The sequence below is a fragment of the Cucumis sativus genome, chromosome 5 (genome assembly GCF_000004075.3).
Source record: "Cucumis sativus cultivar 9930 chromosome 5, Cucumber_9930_V3, whole genome shotgun sequence".
Lineage (NCBI taxonomy): Eukaryota > Viridiplantae > Streptophyta > Magnoliopsida > Cucurbitales > Cucurbitaceae > Cucumis > Cucumis sativus.
In genome coordinates this window covers 9,824,672-9,836,632 of record NC_026659.2, presented here as the reverse complement: position 1 = coordinate 9,836,632, position 11,961 = coordinate 9,824,672, and positions in this window count along the sequence as shown.

Genomic DNA, 11,961 nt, shown 5'->3' with positions numbered 1-11,961 from the left:
TGACACTGAATTAAAGTACATAAACTTCATTTCTAGATTCATGGCTTGAACTCATTCATCTTTGTCAATATCATTCATTGTCTGATTATAGGTCGATAGATCATCATCATCTAATATGATGTCTTGAGTTTCAGTTAAACCCAAATAAGTGAGTAGGTGGGCTAATAACTCTCCCACTATGTCGAGGTTCTCTCAACTTTTAAGGAGCATGTGATTGATTTGATCAAGCCCCCATCCACAAGTTCTTCAACAACTATTGATGAAGTTTGAATAGTTTCATTAGAAAGTTCATTTAACACCATTTTTTTGTGTAGCTTATGCTCCCTAACGTGATCTTCTTCCAAAAATGTAGTACTTATCGATACAAATAGTTTGTTCTCTTTTGGATCATAGGAGCGGCCACCTCACATTTCCTTGGGATAGCCTACAAATGAGCACACTTTTAAATTGTGTTCCAATTTATTTAGATTTGTCTCAAACTCATGCGTTGGACAACCCTAAATCCTAAAGTGTCGTAAACTACATTTACAACTTTTTCATGATTTTAAAGGAGTTTCTAAAACACTTTTGGAGAGAACATTGTTCAAAATATAAATTGTAGTCATAGCCCCAAAACAAATTAGGTAAATTAGCATAACCCATGTTAGAAAGTTGAGTATCATCCTCAAGGATCAAATTTTGGTTTTTGACTTAGCCATTCTATTTTATCCAAGGAAATAGTAATTGAGGTTGAATTTGCTTCCATTTATATTGAATAATAAAACAAGAATAAAAGTGAAAATTCAAGATATGGAATGTTATAAAGTGATGAATCTTTTACTTATTTCATTGATTTAATAAATTGACATTTCATGGAATTTATAATGTAAACATAATGCTTAAGTTAGAACTTTAAACTAGATTATTTTCTTTCAAAAATAATATTTTCTCATACAATCTGAATGATCAGCAACCTTTTGAACTCTTACTATTCTCCTAACTATTTACATGATAGGCTAATATCTTTTCAATATTATAGTTCCAATTAAACATGCAATCTTTCAATTCAACATTCAATTTAACAATTATTGATGGTCATTTAGTAATAATTAAGCATAATAATATTGAAAAGCATAGGATTCAACAATTTCCATGTAAGTATCAAAATATCAATTCAACTTCATAACTAATTTCATCAACACCCTAAAACAACATAAATTAGCTACTCATTGTTTTAAAAGACGTATTCTCATATGAAATATCAATCATAATAGTGAAAAAAATAGAAGAAATAATTGAAGAAGAACAACTCTCGAACACTTTATCTTTCGATGTGGAGTTGTCAAGATTGATGGTAAGGGTGTAAGTCCAACCCGAATAATCCAACAACCCAGACTACCTAACTCACATTATATGGATTGGGTTGGGTTCAAATTTTTGGTTCAACCTAACCCAACCCAAATTAATATATATATATTTAATAAAAGTAAAGTTATGAATATTTTGTTAAATGATCGCGTAAAAACTTAAACGGTTGTATGGAAATTTAGTCGATCGAATAAGAATTAAATGATCGTTTGAAGGTAGAAAGCTAAACGATCGCGTAAGAGGGTAAACAATTATATAGAAGGCTAAACAATCGTTAGGTTGGGAATGAAAAAAAATACAACCCGACAACCCAACCCAGTTCAATCCATATTTTACGAGTTGGGTTGGGAAATTAATTCGGGTTGCAAATCCAACCAACCCGAAAATATGGGTTGGGTTGAGAATGTCTCCCAACCCAACTCAACCCAACCCGTTTACACCATTAATCGGTGGATCTACTCTATAACTCTAAGAATTCTCCGCCATAGTGGAAATAAAGTCTCGTGCCTTTGTGTCACACCCCACCCCGAGCATCTGCTTGTTCGGCTTGAGATGTGGCGTGATGTTAACTAAAGTCGTTCACCTCCGGAACAACCTCAATTGACACTTGACTTGAAAACGTGAAACATTTAAACAGCGAAAGACTTTATACCATAAAAGATAAAACATTTAAAAGCAAAAGTTCCTAAATTTTGAAATACTTTTAAATCGTAGTGTAACATATTTGAAATTCCTTTTATAAAGGTATAAAACATATGGATCTAAACTTTTAATATATACAATAATACTTTTAACAAATTTATTCTTTACATGATTGGAAATTTGATTGGCTTTGGCAGCAGAAAGTTCAACACACGAAGATTTTACAATCTATATCTGAAAAGTGAGAAAACATTTTGAAAGAGTAAGTCGAAAGATTTAGTGAGCAACGGTTTTAGAAAATAGGTTTTCATAAACAGTTTTTTTATAAAACTGAAGCTTAAATAAATTTGTCAATAAACACTCATCTCATAATATGATACTTGAAACATTTGCTTATCTTTTTTGAAGACAATGTTCCATAGCCACAAGCAGTATTACCCCTTCATCCGAAGACGGAATAATCGTTGATTATTCTTTCCCTTTCAATCTATCTCCAAAAGTCCACTATCTAGTATGTGAAGATGGAAACTCATTTGAAGATGATCGAGGGCATATAAAGAAAAGGTAAAGATAGAAATGCAGTTAATTCTCGGACACCCTAACTAAGCAAGCTAGCTATGCATACTCAAGAACAAGACTGTCTTATTTACTACTTGTTTTTTTTCTTATTTTCTTAAGTAACATAGGAAATAGAAGATGATGGAGTGTGTTAGCTCACATGTAGCTAACATTTTTAATTTCTATGAATATATATTTCTTTTTCTATAGTATATATAAAAGCATGGATGAGGAGACATTTTTTGTTCCAACTTTGTTCTTTCGTTATAAGGATTTTCATTACTATTTTGGTGGCAATTATATCATTTAAGTACAAAAACTAATGTAGTTAATTGCTAAATTAAATTATTTTTCTAAATTGTTTTATTAATATGATGGTTGAATTTTATGATTATCTATATTTTACTTTTATGTTATTTAATTAATTAATTAATTATTCTCTCCTTCCACTGCTTCTCCCTAAGTGTAAGAAAATAATTGTTCGCACAAGTAAAAAAATTCACTTTTCTCTCTAATTAATTAATTATCTTATTAAAACTTCTCTTTTCCTCATCAATTCTTTTTCATCTTTCTCTTAACCTTTTATCTTCCAACTATTCACATTCTCTTCTCTCTTATTAACTCTTCTCTATCTCTCAACCTTTCAATTTTCTCTTCTTTGGAATTTTTTAGTATAAATATTTTATTATTTTCTTTCATTCAAGCTCATAAGTCACAACAAAAAACGAAGATGTAAAGAATAAGTCAAATGATCATTCTTATGTTCTCTTTTATTTTTCATTTTTGTTGTATTTATTTACTTCTATATATAAATATGTCTGTTTGTGTTCCTTCATGGATGTTTGAATGTTTTTGTGTATTTCTTCATGAGATATGTTTGAATCATGTAACCATCAAAAATTTTTCTTTTTTAGAATGCAACAACGGGGAATCTTGGACATTGTAAAAGAATACATTCTTGGCCCATGTTTTTTTTTTTCCATTTAAGTAATTTTTTTCTATTAGAGTTGTTTTATTAATAAGATGGTGAAGTGTGGTTAATACATTTTTTATTGTGTTTGAATTATGTAACTTTTATTGGAATCTAATTATTAATTATAGTTAAAGGTAATACAACGTGTAAATGTAGAAATATGAAAGTAGCTTCTATGTTTCGTTCAAAGAAATTCATTAAAAATAATAAAAACTTTATTTAATTTATTTTAGAATTTTAAAAGTTTTAGAAGTTGATTAGTTTTATCAAGTAATTAATAAAAGGTCATAACAAATCTATGATTTTACAATAAATTTTAAAATTTGAAAATTTCAACAATTTAACGAGATTACTCAACTCTTGAAATTAAATAGACATCACCTTAGGGTACCTTTTTCTATAAAAATTTTGTATGTGTATTTGTTTTATTTTTTCAAACTCAAACCATTTTTCAAAAATTAATTGTTTGATGTATAGTGTGCTAGAGCATAATAGATAATCACATTTTTCTATAAAAAGTCATGTAGGTTTATTTTTTCTTCTTGACAACTAATTTATTCATTTGATATGATATGGGATATTAGATAAGTCCACTGAGTTTTTTTTCTTCCTAGAATAAATCATAAAGTGCTTTAATAAATAATGTATGGTTATATTTGAAAAACTAATTTTTAATTTGATTTTAAAAGTCAACAAGTAGATTAAAAAAATTATCTCAAGTGCATATACTAATCTCTTCCCTCCGATAGATGTTTTCACATTTTCTTTAGAATACAATCTTCTTCCTAATAAGAAATGATATAAACTTTAAAAAAAAAATTATATTTTTAAAATGAAAGTAGCATGTTTTTGCTAAAAACAAAGTTTTGTTATAATTCAAGAATTTAATGTTGATTGCAAGATTATTTTCTAATGCATTATATCTTGTAAAATACATTAAACATGAACATAAAATCACTTTTAATCTTCTCCATTTTCCACTTTCATTTTGGAATACCTTGTTTTATCAAACATTTTTTCTTCAATAAACTCATTATCAAATAACTTCAATGACAACAATAGTAATGTGTATGTTTTATACCTTTTTTTAAAATGATGTATCTTTTGTACTTTTGAAAATTAAATTTGTTAGTGATCTTTTTATTGATTTCGTCATATTTTTTACATTCATTTAATAAGTTAAAAGAGTCCGGTGTTATGCACGTGTTGAAGGACTAGTAATATAAAGTATGGTGATACTTTATAATATAAAGTCTATCTAAGGTTAATTTTAATAAATATAATAAAACACCAAAATATTTATGGTCAGTATAACAAAATCAAAAAGTCCATGAAGCCGACCATTTTTTTTTTATAAATATTCTAGGTTTGTCATTCCTTTCCATCTTATTTCTTCTCTTCTTCTTTTGCAATCTTTCTTTACATTTCCATCGTCTTTCTTCTGCAAATTTTCTTTTATATATTTTTTTCAATCATGATTTTTATTTTCAATTAATCATAAATATTGTATTTTTTCATAGTGTTATTTGGTACATGTTATTTGGTTCAAGATCATGTACAAATATAAAAGATCTTGAAAAAAAATCGTTGAGATATTGGTACACGATCGTTTAGATTTAGGTAGATCTAAACGATCGTGTACCAAAGAATCTTGAAAAAAATAATTTAGATTTGGGTAGTCAAATCTAAACGATCGTGTATCAAGTAATCTTGAAAAGAAATCGTTTAGATTTGGCTACCCAAATCTAACAATTGTATAGTCAAATCTTGTAGCCAAATCTAAAAGATCTTATACCAAATATATTACACGTGCGAGTGGCGAATTAATCGCGTGTTGGCTGGGGCATTTTTGGTATTTTTCATTTTGAGCATGTGGGTTTTTTCTAATTTCAAAATTGTTTTATACAATGTAAATATTTTGTTGGTTTCTTATATATTTTTAAAAACCCATTTAATTAAACTTTATTATATAAATTTAATATTGGATATGATTCAAAATTAATTTACAAGAGAGAAATATTTGAATGAGTTCAAATATTAATTTAATGTGAATTAGATTCATACTAAAACTATAGGTTAAAATTTAATTTGTATATGATACACATTGAAACCATAGGTTATGAGAAAAATGTATACTTAAATATGATTCAAATTAGATTAAATTAAATATTTAATTTAATAATTAATTAATTGAAGGATTAATTAATAGTTTAATTTGATTTGATTTAATTAAATTAAAACTAGGGATCTTTGAAAAAATATAGCAAAACGGCAAAATATTTACACCGTATAGAACAATTTCAAAATCAGAAAAAGCCCACAGACCCACAATGAAAAATTCCAAAAATGTCATGATGAATTGACATTCAGCGTGCGTAATATATTTAATAAACGATCGTTTAGTATTTGAAAAACGATCATGTATATTTGGCTATTCTATTCTTACACGATTGTTTAGATTTGATCTTCCCAAATCTAAATTTAAACGATTTTTTCATAATTTTTTGGTACACAATCATTTAAATTTGGGTTTCCAGATCTCAATGATTTTAGATTTTTCGGTATTAGTTTATATTTGAAAAATAATCATTTAGATTTTGTACACGATCGTTTATATTTGAAAAACAATCGTTTAGATTTGATCGTTTAAACTTGTCTACCCAAATCTAAACTATTTTTTTAAAGATTATTTTTACACGATCATTTAGATTGAGCTATTTTGGTACACGATCATTTAGATTTTGCTATTTTGGTATCCAACGATTTTTTTTCACGATCTTTTATATTTGTGACAATCAAATAACAGTTTGATTTTTTTTATAAAAAAAATAGATCTTTTATATTTGATGCATAATCTTGAACCAAATAATCGTTTGAAAAAAGAAAAGAAAAGAAAAACGGTAGAAGAAGAGAAAAAGACAAAGGAAAGAAAAAAAAAAGGAGAAAAAGACGATGGAAAGAAAAATCGCAGAAAAAGAATCGCAGAAAAGAAAAAAGACGATGAAAAGAAAAAGTAAACCTGGAATATTTTTTTAAAAAATGGTCAGTTTCTTGGGTTTTTTTTATTTTGTTACACGAATCATAAATATTTTACCGGTTTGTTATATTTATGAAAATTAACCTTAAAAATATAGGTTATGTAAGAGATATTTATTTAAATATGATTTAATTGAACATAATTTTATTAATTATTTTAATATTAATTTAATTTAATTTAAATTAAATCAAATTAATAAGAAACAGGTGTCGTTCTACACGTAACTCAAAATCTCTTTTACTCCCTCTTCTTTAGGATGAATAAGTGGGAGGTAAGGTACAAATAAACATAGCAAAAGTTTTTTCTATGAATAAAAAACTTTGGATTCTTAAGGAGGTCTCTAGGTGGTGGTGTCCCAACCCCCAATATTGGTGATCGACAGATACATGGTCGTTAACGAGAGTGAATACGTTTTTCTTCTTCTCTGTATTTCTTATAAAATGGTTAGCAATAGAAAGTTTGTTTCTATACTTTTGCCAATGTACTAGAATTTTTAGATCATTTTAGATCTTAATTAATTTGAGTTATGGTTCTATTTAAATTTATTTTGCTACGTAGGATTTTCATCCATTCAATTGGTATCAGAGACATCTCAATTTTTAATTAGGAATTTTAAAAATTTGCATTGGTTTGGCGGGATCTCTGCATAATGTGGTTTTGTAATTGGATATTTAGTGTAATTTGGCCATATATTTACTCTTTTGATATGATGAATTGTAAAGACCCCATGTTTTTCTGGTCATTTTATGTTGTAAACCTGATAATTTAGAGTCCAAAATTGAATTCAGGATGTTCTTTTTTTTTTTTTTTTTTGTGAAAAACGATACCAAATTCGTCAAAAATAGACTACCAAAAAGCCTCTAATTGTGTATTTTTTGGTATTGTGCGACATAATTAAAAAAAAACCAGCATCACGTCTGGAGGTTGAAGAAGGGGTGACGTCCCAATTTCGTCAGCAAACACTAAAAGGTAAACTATTTAAATGAAAACAACCGTTATTACTTAAAATTACACAAAGGTAAATACACAAAAAAAAAAAAAAACATTATGATTTGATAATTATAGTGCAACTATTATTGCAAATATATAAGTAATAAAATTTCAAGTATATATATAATCAACATAATAAAATTTATAAGAAAACAAATTTCATAAGTACTTGCCACATAAAATTGTTGAGAATTTCAAACAAAAAACACTCTCATGCATGAATTGAAGCAACAAGAGTCATAAAATAATATTTAAATATGTCATCATCATTTACTTCTTGTTGTATATGTACCTATCAAAAGTTAAATAAAAAAGTAATCATAAGTAAATAAATTGTATAATTACGATTTAATGACAATGTAATTATAATGTAAAACCTGCTTGAATTATTTTCGATCAATGCATTAGAGAATGCAAGCAACAAAGCATAGATGACTCTGAAACCCACGCACTAAATTTAATGCACTCACGAGCTTTCCAAACTTCATTATCATAACTGACATCAACCCCATGTTTCTTTTTCATAAAGCTTATTACATCTGAGAGACGACATGAAGTCGTGGAATTCATATTGAATAATGTCTTCATACACTCAGATACTATCCACGAAGTCTCCTGACTATCTAAGAAACCATTGACAAAAAGTGTCTTTGCAAGAAAGCTCAAGAGAAGTTTGATAGAAGCGGGTAGTCCTAGATTCAAAATTATGTTAAATTGCAAACAAATAAATAACTTTCTTTAAGGCATTTTTGCTGTTAAAAATTCAACCTTCTTTTATGTAGAAGTTTACAACACACAAATCTAAATATTACTAAGTCGACGACGTCATTAGATGTGCAATTGAAACTTCTTGATGTAAAACCAAAAATAGGAAAATTTGATGAACAAGATGGTACATGATCAACAATAACAAAAACATCAGAGGAGGAGGAATTAGAAAGAAGGGACAACATACAACCATAACACATCTTTGTCTTCGACAATAGAAATAACATTAGGATTGCTGCAACCATCACGATACAATGTAAATCAAGAAATTAAATATTCAAAAGAGTAAAAAAGTTTGGATTGAATTAGATAAATAAGTTGGTTGAAAGATGTGTTATATCAAAGGGACATACACTTCAAATAAATGGAAGTTATGATAACGGTTGTTTTCATCCCATCTACCATTGAACAAGACTCTTAAAAGTTTAGGTTTCATGAGAATAGACTGTTCAATCAATGAAATGAAGGTGTATTGGCTATGAGTTAAAATTCAAATTTAAAAAATAAATTAAGATCTAATATGAAAACTAATTTTAATTTCCAAATTATTAAGAGATAAGATTCAACCAATTAAGGTTATTTTGGAATAAAAACAAGGGTTGAGATTCAACCAATAAAAAAAGATAATATGATTATTTTTAAATTAAAAAATTGAATAAAGTTGTTAAAATCTTCAACCAAATTGTTAAGTCTCGAGATATTAGGAAGAGAGTTATGATAAGGGTTGCTATATCTCTAATACGTCGAAATTAATTACAGACTCATAAATGCATAACTTCTGATTAAATCGCAAAAATTTAAATAATTACCGTCCGCGAAAGTAGGTATTTTTGTATTTTATAAAATAGCATGCATGTGCCATGCATGGATTTTGCTAAAAGTAAAATAAAATAAGTCGGTTTTGCCATTTTGTCCTTAAAAACATTATTATATCTCTTATTATCCCTAAATTTATCTAGAACAAAATAGACAAAATTGAAACTTCAAGCCCTTTTGTTTGATACTTTTTTATAAAGTTGAAGAACATAAAATTGAAAGTTTAAAACTTGGTAGAGATAAATATAGAATTAAGTTTCACAATTAACTTCTAATTTAGCTTTCTATTTATTATGAATCTTATCCAAACAAAGAAAAAAATGAACATAAAAAGGAAACAAAAGAACATTTTTGGTTATAACAAACAAAAAAAAGAACATTAAAATAGAATCTACCTTTCTATTTATTATGAATATATCCCATTAGAACAAAGAAAAAAATGAACATAAAAAGGAAACAAAAAACATTCTGTTGGAATAAATGGTTATGATTGTTCATGAATGGATTCTTCATGAATGGATGCATCATGAGTGGATGCATCATTTCATGAAAAATGTTATTAACTAAAGGACATGACTTTTCGAAGACCACGAAAAGTCTATAAATAAGTCCTTTTGGTTGAGAGAAAAGTACACATCAAAATCATTTGTTTTCTATTAACAAATTTCTTTCCATATCTCAATCTAGATGTTCGGTAGATTCACAAAGTTTCGTTCTTAGATCTTCTATATGGGGTGCTACACATAGAAGAAAGTTGATATGTTCTATCCTGGGAGGCAATTTCTCTAAATTCTTAAACACTATGGTGAGTAAATTTGTGTTAAGGAGACAACGTGAATTTGTTGGGCCCAGATCTATATTTATGTATGATTTTATGTTCACTGTGATAATAATTTACATAACAATTTGATAATCTGTATAACAATCTTAAGACAAATTTAATTTACAAATGTTTATGTATGGTTGCTTTTACATGCTTATGTATTTCTTCAATTAACAAGATTAATTTTTGCATTTGAAGTCTTTTAAGATTATCAAGCACCTTTAAAATCATATTCGTATAAGTTTAAAATTAAAAAAAAAAAAAAGTTAAATAAAGATTACTTTGTTTGGATTTTTTTTCCTTTCACTGCCTTATTTTATTTCACACATATAAATATTAGTTTGTTTTATATATACATATTGTTTATATTGTTTTTTTCACAGCAAGCCTATTAATTTAAATGTGTTAAATATTTTTTGTTAAAGTATCACAGTAAGGAAATTAACTTGAGTGTTTTAAATATCAAAGTAAGCATACTAACTTGAGTATTTTTCAATATATATATATATATATATATATATATATATATATATATATATATATATATTTCTGCATTAGTTTGCATGTGAGATTTCATCTTTAATTATTTGTTTAAATTTATTTGTTTTGAAGATATGACTTCAACAAATTTTAATTCTTCTGTAATTGGTGTTGCCCATGGGGAGAAACCTGAAAAATTTAGTGGTGTTGATTTCAAACGTTGGCAACAAAAAATGTTGTTCTATCTCACCACTTTAAATTTGGCAAAGTTTCTCACAGAGGATGCTCCCATTTTACCTAAGGGAGAATCTGACAAAGAAAAGCAACTTGTAGTTGATGCATGAAAACATATAGAATATCTTTGCAAGAATTACATTTTGAATGTGTTAGACAACACACTATACAATGTGTATAGTAGTGTTAATTCGGCCAAAAATCTGTAGACTTTATTAGAGAAGAAGTACAAAACTGAAGTTGTTGGTGCAAAGAAATTTATCGTTGAAAAATTTCTAGATTACAAAATGGTGGACTCTAAAACTGTAATCAGTCAGATTCAGGAAATCTAGGTAATTACATGATATACATGCTGAGAATATGACTTTGACTGAGTCTTTTCAGGTTGCATCAATAATTGAAAAATTGCCACCCTCGTGGAAGGACTTCAAAAATTATCTCAAGCAAGTGTACTATGGATAATACAATAGATCCCAAGGCCAACATTATGGAAAATAGACCACAAAGTAACAAGAAAATGAAGTTTTCTAGTGAAGGTTCAAATAAAAAACCGCAATTCACAAAAAGGTTCAATGGCAAGTGTTACAACTACAACAAAATGGGACATCAATCAAAAGATTGTCGTAAGTCAAAGAACCTTTAGAAAAAACATGTCCAAGCTCATATTACAGAAGTTGATGAAGTATCAGATGTTGTTGCAGATATTGACCTTTGTGCAGTCATTTCAGAATGCAACATGGTGAGCAATTCCAAGGAGTGGTGGGTAGACACTGGGGCTACTCATCATATTTGTGCCAACAAGGATATGTTCACATCATATGTGCCAATTTCTAGTGGAGAACAACTATTTATAGGTAACTTCTCTACTTCAAAGGTTAAGGGACAAGACAAAGTGATTCTTAAGATGACCTTTGGCAAGGAACTCACTCTCAACAATGTGCTTCATGTTCCTGACATTCGCAAGAACTTAGTTTCTGGTTCATTGCTTAGTAAGAATGGCTTTAAGTTGGTACTTGTATCTGATAAGTTTGAACTTTTCAAGAATGAGATGTACATTGAAAATGGTTATTTGAGCGATGATCTATTTAAATTAAATGTACTCACAGTTGTACTCAAAAGTATTATTAATAACGTATTATTAATAAAGTATCTACTTTTGTTTATATTGTTGAGTCATTTGTTTGGCATGGCAGACTAGGACATGTTTATTTTAATTCTTTGCGAAGGCTAATTAATATGAACTTGATTCCAAAATTCACTTTTGACACAAATCATAGATGTGAGGTGTGTGTG